This window comes from Scyliorhinus torazame, chromosome 2 (genome assembly GCF_047496885.1).
Source record: "Scyliorhinus torazame isolate Kashiwa2021f chromosome 2, sScyTor2.1, whole genome shotgun sequence".
Taxonomy (NCBI): Eukaryota; Metazoa; Chordata; class Chondrichthyes; order Carcharhiniformes; family Scyliorhinidae; genus Scyliorhinus; species Scyliorhinus torazame.
The window spans coordinates 43336291-43350945 of NC_092708.1; the positions used below are offsets into that span (position 1 = coordinate 43336291).

General features: G+C 41.5%; 1 protein-coding gene across 1 annotated transcript in view; it reads left to right on the forward strand.

Annotated features, from left to right (window-relative positions):
* cacnb4a (calcium channel, voltage-dependent, beta 4a subunit) overlaps positions 1-13875 on the forward strand; it is a 552528-nt gene extending 538653 nt beyond the window's left edge. The window contains exon 15 of the transcript XR_011933885.1: positions 12969-13875. The gene's annotated coding sequence lies outside the window, so the exon portion shown is untranslated. The remainder of the gene's footprint in view (positions 1-12968) is intronic.
* Positions 13876-14655: the final 780 nt, after the last annotated feature.

Consider the following 14655-nt stretch of genomic DNA (forward strand, 5'->3'; position numbering starts at 1 on the left):
GGAAAAGAGAATTCTACAGGAGGATTACAAATACCTGATTCTATGAGCACATTGGCAACTTCAGTGGATTTGCCTCCCATACTAGCATAGAACATGGAACATACAGTGCAGAAGGAGGCCATTCAGCCCATCGAGTCTGCACCAACCCACTTAAGCCCTCACTTCCACCCTATCCCCATAACCCAATAACCCCTCCTAACCTTTTTGGGTCACTAAGGGCAATTTAGCATGGCCAATCCACCTAACCTGCACGTCTTTGAACTGTGGGAGGAAACTGGAGCACCCGGAGGAAACCCACGCAGACACGGGGAGAACGTGCAGACTCCGCACAGACAGTGACCCAGCGGGGAATCGAACCTGGACGCTGGCGCTGTGAAGCCACAGTGCTATCCACTTGTGCTACCTTGCTGTCCACTAGGATGTGGCAAGACATTATCCCCTATGAATCATTCCTAAATCTAAAATTGACATGATTAATGGGGAGATGATGGCGACGAGGGGCTTTTCACAGTAACTTCATTGAAGCCTACTTGTGACAATAAGCGATTATTATTATTATTATGGTGGCATCGTGTTAATGCCGCTGGACTAGTAATCCAGGGGCCCAGGCTAACGGTACATGGGTACAAATCCCACCACGGTGGAATTTAAGTTCAGTTAATAAATGTGGAGTATAAAGCCATTTACAAAGTACAAAGACCATGACAATTATCATCAATTGATATTTTCAAAAACCAACTGGTTCATTAATATCCTTTACGGAAGGAAATCTGCTGATCTCGCCCAGTCTGGTCCACATGTGACTCCAGATCCAGAATAATATAGTTGACTCTAAACTACCCTCTCAAGTGGCTGAGCAAGCCACTCCTTTCAAGGGCAATTAGAGATGGGACATGAATTCTGTCCTTGTCAACGATGGCCATGTCCCATGGATGCATTAAAAAAAAACAATTTTGACATCATTTGTATAATAACTGGACTACCGATTAAATTCGCTCTACACAATGGAATAAATAAACAATTTCCATAATACCCTGTATCAAAACATTTCTACTTAGTGAACCCTCTGGAGAAATATTCATGGGCTGGATTCTCCGTTTCAGAGACTAAGTGGTGACGCTCAGACTGAATCGCGTGGGTTCTGTGGCCCCGAAAGTGGGGCTTGTTCCGGAGTGATTCAACTCATCCTAATGGACTACCACAAGCACCACGTGGAACTAGTGCAATTCCAATTAACTCTGACGTGTGATTCACCGGGGTCGGGATCAGCACTAGAGAGCCTGACAAGCAGGAGCTGCATATAGGCACGCCACTCCCCAAACACCCTCATCCCAGCCAAGAAAATGGCACAGGTTGCGCTGGAACGTGCCCATCCCATTGTAGGGTCAGCTGGGACCAGAGAGTGCCTAGGCAGGTGGGCTGGGGAGGCACCCAAAGGGCTAAGTTTACAGTGGGCAGTCAGAAGTGTACGCAGCTGCATGGCTATCTTGCAGTCTGAGGTAATGGTAGTCCGTGCCCGTCCACTCCAGCCTCACGGCTCATCTCCTGGCCGCCCCAATACTCCCCTCGGCCGTGACAGAAGGCCCCCAAGCCAGTGGCACAACTGTCAGCACACTATAGCGATGTTGGACACTTTCCATACCCCCTCTCTCTCCCTCAACAGCCATGGCGCCTTTTTCCTAATTTTAAATACAAGTGAACCTTGCCGTCAGCAATTCCTCGGCGGAGGCGAAGCATCGCTGGTGGCCCGGAAATTGCCGGGTCGGGCCCACTAATAATATGCCAATGGCGTTTACTGTACTATTTGGTTGTCCATGCCGGCATGCGGCGTTGAACACATTCATGCCGCTGTAGAGGCACTGGAGCATGGCATTCAGTTGGGCGCCCCGCACTAGCCTCGATTGTCGGCTGACGTGCAATTCTCCCACCAATCGTGTTTCCCGATTCCGGCGTCGCTGGATGGAGAATCCAGCCCCACATTTTTCTGCTAACATCAGGATTTGAGCTGAACCCGCATTCTTAAAGTTAATGATACTTTTGGGGCCTTTAGCAGACAAAATTGGAGCTACTTCACCCTCAAGTATAAAATTCCTATGATATCTTGGGTCCCAATTGCACCCGCTGTTAAAATACATTAAATGGAATTAGTTTTTCACCAGCTCCACCTACTGGTACAGAATTCTCTGGAGAAACACCAGACACACTCTCAAAGTCTTAACTTCCATCAATCCGGCAGTAAAGTCAGCAAATAAACTGAGCCCAAAAGCAGGCCAGAATCCTCAAGTACAGGCTCAAGACAGGCTGAACTGCAAACCTTTTGGCAGACTACTAAATGAACAGCCAGTTTTCAAAGTGAGCTTGGGCTTAGTCAGGCTTACAGGGAACTCCTGACATCCTAAATTAATATAGCCTTTCACTGCGCAGCCACTGTACACTTCAATGCCCCATTTTATGACAAAAGTAACATGTTGGTCTCTTTAAATCATTTTTATCTTCTATATATCCCTTTTATTACTCTGAGAAGCATTTGTCCTTTCAACTTTGCTGCGCCCTTATGGTCATGAGTGTTCTGTTCACTGTCAACTCATTCACCTCTCCAGCTTCTGTGTGGCTTTGCAAACAAAGCTTGCCTGCCACCAATGCCCGGAATGGTTCACAACCTACCCTCCGTTAGAAACTTTACCCTTATATTCAAAACTTTACAGACTTGTAGGTGGGATTAGATTCCTACAGGAATACTGATTTTGAATTCTTTCGCTAACAACACCTCACCAATGTGTTCAGAACCATGCTCCGGTTCATCGACCTGCACCATTGATCAAAAGCCACTTCTTTTTCTCTGGCAAATTCCTCAAAAGTTTGATTTTATCTCTTAGTCAGATTTCTAATTTTCTTTTTGTCTCTAAGCTTCTGGAACCTTCTCGTACGCGTTTAGCACAGCAGTCCTAATTCTCGTAATCTGCATGCTATTCATCAGAAAGAGTGGGCGGGGGTGGGGGAACGACCTCATGCTTTTCCCACCAAAACATTTGGTAATAACATTGTCCAAATTTATTGTGGCCGCTCCAACTTTGTAGCAACTTTCTCAAATGAGACAAAATACATTTTAACTCCTTCCTCACTGAAATTAGGCACTGGGTGAATATTCACTGCCAAATCAAAACCAGGAGCTAAATCTGACCCCTTGTCAAATCTACCTGCTACTCCCTGTTCATTTAATCAAAGTGTTTCTTTATCCAGTTCAAATTTCCTGGTCTCTCTTCCGCGTTGCAATTCAAGCCTTTCCCTTTCCCTTAGTCTTTGAAATTCTAACTCCAATTTTCCCATTTCCCTTTCTTCTCTTTTTTTTCTCCTCTTTCGAGTTCAAATTTTTGTTTTTCTCTCTCTCTTTTGCACTTGTTTTCATTCCTCTTGCCTTTTCTTTCTCCTTCCTTTTGAGTTCAAGTTGCTTTCATTTGTAACTGAACCGGAACCAACTTAATCTGTGTTTTATCTCAATTGCAGTTTTCCTCCTCAAGCTTCAAATATTGAGCCAATACCTCAGCTGATCTACTTCCATAGCACCCATTTTCTCCCTCTATTTCCAACTTTTCTGCCACTGCTTTTAAATTAACCTTTGTCAACTGTTGCGAGACACTCAAGGACTCTCTTTCGAGGAAAGCTTCCACAATAGACCTATAGCCATTTTTAACTTTTCAATGAATTCAGCATAAGTCACTCTGAAATCTTTTACGTGTAAACTCTGGCCATATGCAGTGTACTAGCCTCAGTCAGTGAATTCTAAGTATCACAACGAGCCCCCAATTTAATTCCAATCTCCATGGAGACTGCTAAATCTCTTTTTTCTTTTTTAAAATAAATTTAAAGAACCCAGTTCATTTTCTTTCCCCAATTAAGGGGCAATTCAACGTGGCCAATCCACCTATGCTGCACATCTTTGGGTTGTGGGAGCGAGACCCACACAGACACGGGGAGAATGTGTAAATGCCACACGGACAGTGACCCTGGGCTGGGACTGAACCCGGGATCGAACCCGGGTCCTCAGCACCATGAGGGAGCAGTGCTAACCACTGTGCCGCCCATACTGATAATGTTTAAAACAAATTTGAACTGCCAGTTAATAACTGAAAAGGATGTCCTGACAAGATTTTACAACTTAAAAAAGTTACAATAACAAATTACTGAAAAAATCCTATTTACTAAACAATGTTTTCTTTTGGTCGGCAACTTATATTTTAAATTACAGAAAGAAACATTCCCATTTGTAATTATCACATATTGTAATTGCATAGAGAGAGCAGTCCTTCTAGCAGACATAGAAACATAGGGCAGGTTTTATGGCCACGTAATAGCCACTTAAGGGCTTTATCCCATCTAGCCTCAATGTTTAGGCTTGCAGGTGCGGGTAAGGTGGGAATATGACATTTAAACCTTTCCCCACTCTGAAGGCACCCTCAGAGGGCCCTTCCCCCAGGACATTGGAACCACGGGAACTCTTCTCCCCCCCCCCCCACCCTGGGCCTACACCGTGACACTGCGATCACCCCCCTCCCGGGCGTCACCAACCCTCTTGACCCCAAGACTTCCGGGACTTAACTTTTTGAAAATCCCGAGATTTCCTCCGGGGCAAAGAGCTGTTGTACTGCTTCTGGCCGCTGTAATAATCAATAATCTTTATTAGTGTCACAAGTAAGCTTACTTTAACACTGCAGTGAAGTTACTGTGTAAATCCCCTCGACGCCACATTCCGGCGCCTGTTCGGGTACACAGAGGGAGAATTCAGAATATCCAATTCACCTAACAGCACGTCTTTCGGGAGTTGTGGGAGGAAACCGGAGTATCCGGAGGAAACCCACGCAGACACTGGGTGAACGTGCAGACTCTGCACAGACAGTGACCCAAGCCGGGAATCGAACCAAGGTCCCTGGTGCTGTGAAGCAGCAGTGCTGACCACTGTGCTACTGTCTCGCCCAAAACTGTGCCCAGCCATGTTGAAGAGCTGTTGGCCAATCAGATTGGGTGGGTGGAATGCTGAAGTGAGCGTTAATTGGTAGTGGATGTTCGAGAGTCGGCAGCTGCATGTTAGGCGCTGACTCTCGGGATGGTGAGCGCCGATTGCTTGCCATCCTTAAAATTCTACCCTTAAAAAATAGAAGCAGGAGTAGGCCATTTGGCCCTTTGAGCCTGCTCCGCCATTCAATGTGGTCATGGCTGATCCTCTACCTCAACGCCACACTCCCCCGCTCTCCCCATGCCTCTTGACACAGTTGGCGCTTGGAAATCTATCTATTTCCTTCTTAAATATATTCAATGACTTGGCCTCCACATCCTTCTGTGGTAGAGAATGCCACAGGTTCATCATCCTCTGAGTGAAGAAGTTTCCCCTCATCTCAGCCCTCCATGGCCTACCTCATATCCTGAGACTGTGACCCTTTGTTCTAGATGCCTAGCCAGAGGAAATAACATTCCTGCCTTAAGTCTGTCCAGTCCTGTCAGAATTTTAAACATTCCAATGAGATCCCCTCTCATTCTTCTAAATTCCAGTGAATACAGGCACAGTCGACCCAGTCTCTCTTCATACAACAACCCTGTCATCCCAGCAATCAGTCTGATGAACCTTCGCTGCCCTCCTTCTATGGCAAGTATATCTTTTCTTAGAATAGGAGACCAAAACTACCCACCCTATGGTCTCACCAAGGCCCTGTATAGCTGTAGTAATACATCTTTGCTCCTGTACTCAAATCCTCTTGCAATGAAGGCCGACATACCATTTGTCTTCCTAACTGTTTGCTGTACCCCATGCTTGCTTTCAGTGGCTCATGTACTTGGACCCGCAGGTCTCTTTGTACACCAACATTTCCCAATCTATCATCTTTCAAATGACACTCTGCCATTCCGTTTCTCCATGGAAGTCAATAACTTCACATTTATCCGCATTATATTCCACCTCCCATGTATTTGTTCACTCGCTCAACTTGTCTAAACCACCTTGAGGCCTCTTTTTTAAATGTATTTTATTCTAAACATGTATTAAAACAAGTTACAGCGAATAAACACCCTGGGAAACATACTTCCCAACAATCAACTATACAGTCTGTACAGAGTTTTCCCCTTTTTCACCCCCCCTCCCCCACGACGAACAGCCCCTCAAACACGGTGGCAAACATCCCCACCTTTCCTCAAATCCCCCCTGAAGAGCCCCTTAACTCATACTTTATCTTCTCTAATCGCAGGAAGTCGTACAGGTCACTCAACCAAGCCGCTGCCCCGGTGGCGATGCCAACCGCCACTCCAGCAAAATTTGCCACCGTGCAATCAGAGAGGCGAAGGCCAAGACATCAGCCTTCCTCCTCTCCATGAGCTCCGGCTTCTCTGAAACCCCAAATATCGCCACTAAAGGGTCCGGGATCTTGAAGCCTCTTAACAGCCTCCTCACCACTCACATTCCCACAAAGTTACATTTCATCAGCAAACTTGGAAATAATGGGCGCGGTCCAACTACACACAGTTTAGATACAGCCACATAATTTCTTGTACTTACCAATAATCTAATTCTCATATGTATTCTTCATCAAATTTTTATTCTAATTCATAATTTACACAAAAGTTATTGCCCTTCAAACAATTTTCTCAATTAAAATCAACATTTTGGCCCAGCTTGGCATCTCACATTTGGATTGACAAATTGTGTGAGAAAATTAATTTAACCAATTATACATTGGGCACAGAAAATCAAATTGGTGATAATGTATTTAAGTTTAGTGTATGTCAGTCTTACAGATTTTTGGTATCAGGAAATGTGACTCGCAGTTAAATAGCATCTTTACTTTGTTTGTGTCTAATTTCTGGGATGAGCTATTTGTCGAAGATATCTCTTTCTCTGATGCTCAAGGGGGCTGGCTGTCTTTTCAAAGTATTTGTTTCCTATTGGATTGATGATGATCCATCTAAATGCATCTATTTCCTTGTTTAACTGAGAAAACATTCAGTATGAATTACTTTATATTCTCCAGAATGTCTCCCCATGACTTCCCTCCCCCAGGGGCTGATTTAGCACTGGGCTAAATCGCTGGCTTTGAAAGCAGACCAAGGCAGGCCAGCAGCACGGTTCAATTCCCGTATCAGCCGCCCCGAACAGGTGCCAGAATGTGGCGACTAGGGGCTTTTCACAGTAATTTCATTTGAAGCCTACTTGTGACAATAAGTGATTTTCATTTCATTTCACTCAGGGTCAGCGCATGTTTTCAGAGGTTGCATTTGGAAAAGGATATGAGGAATTGGGAGGGAAGGAATTTTCAAACCTGAGGTGCAGATTCATTAAAATGCTCATCTTCTGCTCCTGTACTTTATTCTCCTTCTAGTTCATTTCCTTAAATAAATTCAACAATTCACTTTACACTTGTTATTGGTGTGATTTTAGAACAAAGTGCAGATGTAGAAAAAGTTCTTAATTTAGGGTCTATTGTACTCAGATTAGCCCACAGAAACGTAACTCTGAAAGGTACACACTGGGAGAATCAATGAATTTCAACAATTTTATTAACCAGGAGCATGGAGCCCTGGTAGGGTTTAACCAAACTCGAGCCAACAATACAAACACATAGCTGAATGCTTGGATCCGGAATTTGAACCATTTGGTAGAAGGTAGACAAAATCGTTTTTCAATCAGTTGGCTGCCATTTAGGAATGCAGTGACAGAGAATGAAAATAGACCATTCACATCATCCAGGACACTTTGATGCTCAGTTATTTGTTCAAGATAGATCATGTTCATCTCCAACTTTGTGCCAAGCCTATATGTATTCTCTGCTGCGTCATTCATTTCCGTATCTTGTTTTCCAATGCTTCCAATGTCCATTTATTGGACCAAATGGAAATCTATCAAATAATCTAACAACTCTTAAACGTGAAGTGGTTTGTCCATATTACATTGAGCTTGTGCTTTCCTGAGCTTACAATCATGCTCGACGATTTTATATTCCAATATCCACACAAAAACAACCCAATAACTTTTTTTCCATTGAGACCATTTAAGCTTCTTCGATATCACTTTATAATTCAGTAATTTAAGTGCCATTATATATTTTGCAGGGTGGTTTCAGAAAGAATGTTCCCGATGGTGGGGGAGTCCAGAACTAGGCAGTCTTAGTTTGGGGATAAGGGGTGAACCTTTTAGGACTGAGGTGGGAGAGTGGTGAATCTGTGGAATTCACTACCACAAAAAGTAGTTGAGGCAAAAATATTGTGTAATTTCAAGAAGGAATTAGATATAGCTCTTGGGGCAAAGGGATCACAGGATATGGGGGGAAGGCGGGATCAGGGTATTGAACTCGATGATTAGCCATGATCATAATGAATGATCATAATGAATGGCGGAAGAGGCTTGAAGGGCCAAATGGCCTCCTCCTGCTTCTATTTCCTATGTATGTTTCTGTGTTTTTAAATGTGGTTACCAAAGCTGATTACATTTCATGTGGTCTCAGCAGTGTCTCATAGAATGTGGGTATTCAACCTAGACCTATACTAAATTGGTCTCTTACATGGGCTGACAATCTATGAGTTACGGCAGTCATAATATAGTGTGATGGCATTTTCAATATTTATCAATATTCAATATTTATCAATATTCAATATAGATCTACTAATTTAAAATTGGTGCTGGACAATACAGGAAAGAATTCTTGAAGGGACTCCTCAGTCTCGTGTATCCAGCAATAAAGAAAATGTACTCACAGGGAGTTCTGGTCAGAAATTAGGCTAAAGCATTGTACCCTCAAACCACCAAATCATATTTCCTGCTGTCTTGGCTCACAGAGAGAAAGATTTTGAGTCTTCTTTCTATTATTTTATGATATCTAGAACAAGTCTTCTAATAACGACAGCACCTTATAATTGCACAGTATCTTCAATGAAGCGAAGCATCATGAAATGCTTCAGAGACTTAAGGAAACCCAGATGGCCGGCCAAAGAAGATATCAGGAGGCATTGGTCAAAAGGTTGGTTTTAAGGAAGGTCATGAAAGAGAGGAGGGAGAGGGTAAGGGGAGGCATTCAGTGAGTGGGGCCTTAGCAGATAAAAGCATGCCGAGGCCAGAGCAAAGTTGTCTGTCTTTCCTATCTCCAGAGGAATTAAAATGCTAAATCTTAAATTAGTTACCAGTCTCAATATCAAAGCCAAGCAAATGTTTCATTTACAATGGCAAGGAGGAATTATCATAGCAAATACACGTGAACCTAAGTACAGGAAAAGGCCAATCGGTCTCTGAATCTTTTTGAACCTCAACTCCATTTACCTTCCTTTATTTCATATCCCCTAACACCCTTGCCTAACAAAAATGTGTCGCTTTCAATTTGGAAAATTTCAATTTTTTAACAATAAATTTAAAGTACCCAATTCTTTTTTCCCCTCCCCAATTAATGGCCAATTTAGTGTGGCCAATCCACTACCCTGCACATCTTTTGGGTTGTAGGGGCGAGACCCACACAGACACAGGGAGAATGTGCAAACTCCACACGGACAGTGACCCGGAGCTGGGATCGAACCTGGGACCTCAGTGCCATGAGGCAGCAGTGCTAACCACTGCGACACCGTGCCACCCAGGAAAATTTCAATTGACTCTTTGTTCACCACATTGTGGGGAAAGCATTCCAAATTTCCAACCACTTCACCATCTCAATCCTAACGGGCTGGACTGTAATTTTAAGATTGCAACAACAACTTGCGTTTATAAAATACAATTTATTAGAAGGCTTTCCTCGGTGGAATTATAAGACAGAATGTGACACTGAGTCACATGAGGAGATATTAGGACATAAGACCAAACGCGTGATTGTAGAGGTACATTTTGAGGAGTGTCTTTAAGGAGGAATGTGAGGTCAATGGGTAGTGAGGTTTAGGGAACGCATTAGGCAGCTGGAGTCACGACGACCAGTGGTGGAGTGATTAAATCTGGAATACCCCAAGCAGACAGAATCAGAGGATCTTGCTCTCCCTTGTTCTGCATTCCTCCACCTGAGGCAATCATTTCTGTGGATCTACCCAATCTAATCTGCCTAGAGCTTTGAACACCTTGAGTACATCACTTTTTAACCTTCTAAACACAAAGGATGACAAACCAAATTTACACAACCTATCCTCATAATTTAAGCCTGTCGATCAGTCTTCCTCCTGGGTGGGCAATCTGTCATGTATAAAAGATGCATGCTTTAAAGTTAGAAGTCCACTGCATGTGGTGAAAACTGGATTCTCATCTAAACCTCCATCCCAACGCCTACATAACCTGCCCCTGATAGTAGTATTCAGACCAACATTTGTTTTAACATGTTGTTCAAGGAAAGGTAATCTGGAGTGAAAGACGTTTGTGCAGCCTTATCTTAACCCAGTTAGATAGGAAAATGCCAATTTTGAAGCCTTGATAATAATGGTGATATCTTCTCTGTGTATGCTCATTATAGTGAAAAAGTAAATGTGAATTCTAAGCAGGGACTAGTACTGTAAATTTGCATCTACTTTATGCACTAAAATAGCAAAAAGGGGAAAATATACCTCTCTCTTAGTCTTCCTTTTAGATGCCAAGTGATTGGAGCTTTATTTGCCCTTGGAAATATACTTTGCACCTCAGTGGAGCCTTTTTTAAAAATGTGAACACAAATGACATGTTGTATTCTTTGCAAGTGACTACTTTAATCATGGTTTGTTAAACGCGACACTGCTATTTAAAATTAAACTGCTGCATGATCTAGCATGTCAAACATTGATAATAAATGCATTACAAGATTACTTGTATATTTGTAAAATTGTTTATCTATTTGAAGTAACCTTCAACGTTAAACTATCAGTCGAAGATTGATGACCAGCTAGGTTTCTGTACTAGGCGGGTTAGAGCAACATGCCTTTAAGTGTTTCCTTTTTAACATTGAACAAATTAAATCGTAATCATTAAACGTTGTGACTGCATGACATGTATGTACATGCGTATCAATCAAATTAAACAATCTGCCATTATTCTAACTGCAAAGAAAATCTAAATATTTAGCCCTTAAGTACACCAAGGTAGAAACTGGTCCACATTGTAGCCATTTTCTGGGAGGAACCCATGGAGTAAAAATAAATCCAACATCATGGGGCTATGTCCTGCAGCCTAAAGATGCCTGAAATGTGTCACACCCCGTATTGTTTTTTAGGCATCTCTAGTAGCCACCTAAAACATCCATTTGATCCTTACCATATGTTAATGCTTGATTGAGGACACCTCTGCCAAATTGGGCTGCTCTGATTTTCCTGGCGTGGATATATGACAGCTGCCAGCAGATCACCCAAATTGTCCAAATGGAGCCCAAGGACCTATTTCAAGGATCTGAAAATTGGTCATAACCAATATTTACTCCATCTTGTTTTTCTAAAAGATACCTGGTGCTAGGTATAGTGAATTGTCGCTGGTGCATCATCAGCCAGTTACTGTAGGATTAAGAGCTCCTGAGAATTGTGAATGGGCTATTTACATGGAGTTCTAGTTCCCTTTTATCTAACGGAGCTGTAATGGAAAAGTCAGAAATGCACCAGAAAAATAATGGTGGTGGCCAGCAGGGCCATTTCTTAACAGTGTGGAAAGCTTCAAAACTGGAATTGGCAGTGAAATGGCACCAACTTTATTCAGTGTGGGACAACTGGATTCTAACATCTTGCACAAAATGAACATTTCTTCGCGAATATAGAAAGGTTGTACGACAGATGTACATCTAAAGTCTTCTATGAATTGTTAGAGAAGTACTAGTTGAAACTTGTTCCATTTAATATCTGTTAGTTTGGATTTTGTTAGAAGCTATGTAAAGCATGTATGCCTATGAACAACTTTAATGAAAGCTATGATGGTGTTCCTTGAATTGGATGTCTTTATAGTTCAAATATGTGCTCCGATTTTAATCTGGAACACTCAGCGAGAAGTGAGCAAATTCAATCCAATTCATCCCACATTCCGCTTTTGTCTCCACTGAAGTAGAATTGAACTGGGTGTGTGAATTGGGCATCAAACCAGAACTCGCCCAGGTCTCGCCAAGCACATCTGGTTAAAATCAGTGTAGAATTTGTTTGAAGAACAGGAGGGTGGTGAGATTATCTCTACCCCTTGTCCTGAGGAGATACTGCTTAAAATGTGTGGTAATCATGTCATGCACTCCCCCACTAAAATTGATATGCCTATAAATTTATAACAACAAAGTTTTTATGAATTTGTTGATTTTGCAATTAATGGAATCCAGTTATTTTTCTTCTATAGTAGTTATTGCAGTAATTCACCATCTATTTGCTGTGCTACTAAATAAATCCTGTATAACAATCACATTAGTTTGTTGATTCAAAATTTTTGCTGATAAGTAGATCAGTGGGAAGGGTATACTGCCACTCTAATTGTGATGAATGCAAAACTTACATATTGAAAAAGCAAAGCAAAATGTATTGACACATTTAGAATTATTTTGATCTTAGACAATAAAATAAATATTTGTCGTGAAGGTTAAAGGTGTCAGTAGCTCGTCTTCCATTTCTAGTTTTCAGGATATAAAATGAGTCTAGCTGCAAAAACTACAAGCCCCACCTGTAGTTGTCTTTTAAATTGTGTTGAAAGTTCAGAATAACAAAAGCCTGTCTGAAGAGAATATAACATAGTATTTTAATGAAAAATCTCACCTTTTAGAATTTGGGATTAGAAACTTAAAAAGTGCTATATAATAGATATTTTTTGTATTAGAAATAAATCTTTACAATTCAATTATACAGTAGCACTTTACCTACCTTTAGTACTTTCATTAGCTAATTTAAAAAAGATCTAATGCTGTACTACATTTAGAATACCTCAGTGTTATAAGGGTCAAAGTCAGTCATATGGAAATTACTATTATAAAATGAATACGCATTGTTACTTTGTTTTATTAACTTTCATTTCAAATGGTCTTTTTGAATGATGTTTTCAGATATGTGGAATTGAATTTGCTAAGACTTGGATTGGAAGATGGGCTACATACAGTTCCTATGTTTGCTGTTACAGATGTTTTGCCAAATGCCTTGCCTGTCAAATTTTTTTTGAAAGAGTTATCAAGTAAGGCTATTCCTGCCAAACTATTATAAGGAGGACTTTACTCCACAATGAGAAGACAAGTTTAGCAACATTCCTTCCTTCGACACTTGTTCACCAGGGCAACTGGACACCCTGAGGACTTAATAGCATGTTAAAAAAGTATAAGACCTTTTTTGCACATTTCTAATACGAGTTTACAAAAAAAGTGGAAAAAGCTTGTACATAAATAGTTGCTGCTTTAATTGGTATGGAAATTATTAATAAGAAATATATTTAACATACTGTACAACAGAGTTACCCTGTGCAGGGCTCTATGAAAGATATCCTTCTGTGTAAGGTCTATAGCATTGTTCCTTACAGCACACAGTTTATAGTATTTTTAGTATTCTGAAGAGCATGTTGGGTGACTTCCATTTCCTATGCAAATGTGCACTGTGTTGCATGTTATGCTGACTTCCCGCAGCTTTTACAGTGGCATTTTGTTTTGGAGATTTCAGAGGTTGATTGCTTCGCTATTTTTTTGTGTACAGAGAATTGGAAAATGAAATGTAAATGGCGTGCATGGAATTATAACTTTCTGAAAAATATGGTTTCTGGAAATTAGATGTTAAAATCAGCTGCATTTTCAATATAGATTAGAATTTTTCTAAAGTAATTAAAAAAAAAAAAAATGTTTCTTCAAACTGGTGGTCTTGTGTTCAGTTTACTTCATGGTCCTTCTCGAAGAATGCAGTCCGGGCTGAAATATTAATTTTTCCAGGCCATGGACCACCCCACAATCTCTAGAATGTTACAAACTACATTAATAAAGAAGATAATCATACCACAATTTTAAATGCTAGAATGTTTTGATTCAACATTTTTATACAGTTTTCTGCATTATGGTGCGTTTAATCTGAAAAAGCCCCGGGGCACCCAACCCTTAGACCTCCTTAAACTGCTGCAGTTTGCACTCACTGGGAACTGGAATGAAGCTTTCTGGATCCATTAGACACCTGTAAATGGCGAACCAAGGTGACATTTGACTTATTCAACTGGTCTGGATTTGAGCATCTCTATTCAGTAGTTATGAAGAGCAATGGAGCCAATTTTGACCTGCTCGATGTAATCACACCTCCCAATTTTGCTCATGCATGAAAAAAAAGTGCTACATAATACATAAGAAATAGGAGCAGGAATAAACAATACAGCCCCTGACGCCTGCGCTGCCATTCAGTTAAATCAATGTTGATGTTCTACATTAATGCCACCATGCCCAAAATTCTATGTAACTCGGTCTTGGACACGCTGAGCACCTACAACCCTCTGGCATGGAGAATGGCAAAGACTCACAGCGTTCCGTGTGAAGAGACTTCTTGCCATCTCAGTTCTAGACGGTCGATCCCTTATCCTGAGATGATGTTCCTTAGGTCTAGGCTCTCCAGCCAAAGGAAGTAGCCTTTCAGCGCCATCTTGCCAAGTCCCCTGAGAATTTTATAAGCCCCTGAAGAGTTTTGCTGTTGAATCGATCAGAATGTGGTTGCGTATAAACTGTGGGGAAACTCTTCTTTGTACCATGGCTGATATCGTAAAGTGCTCTACCT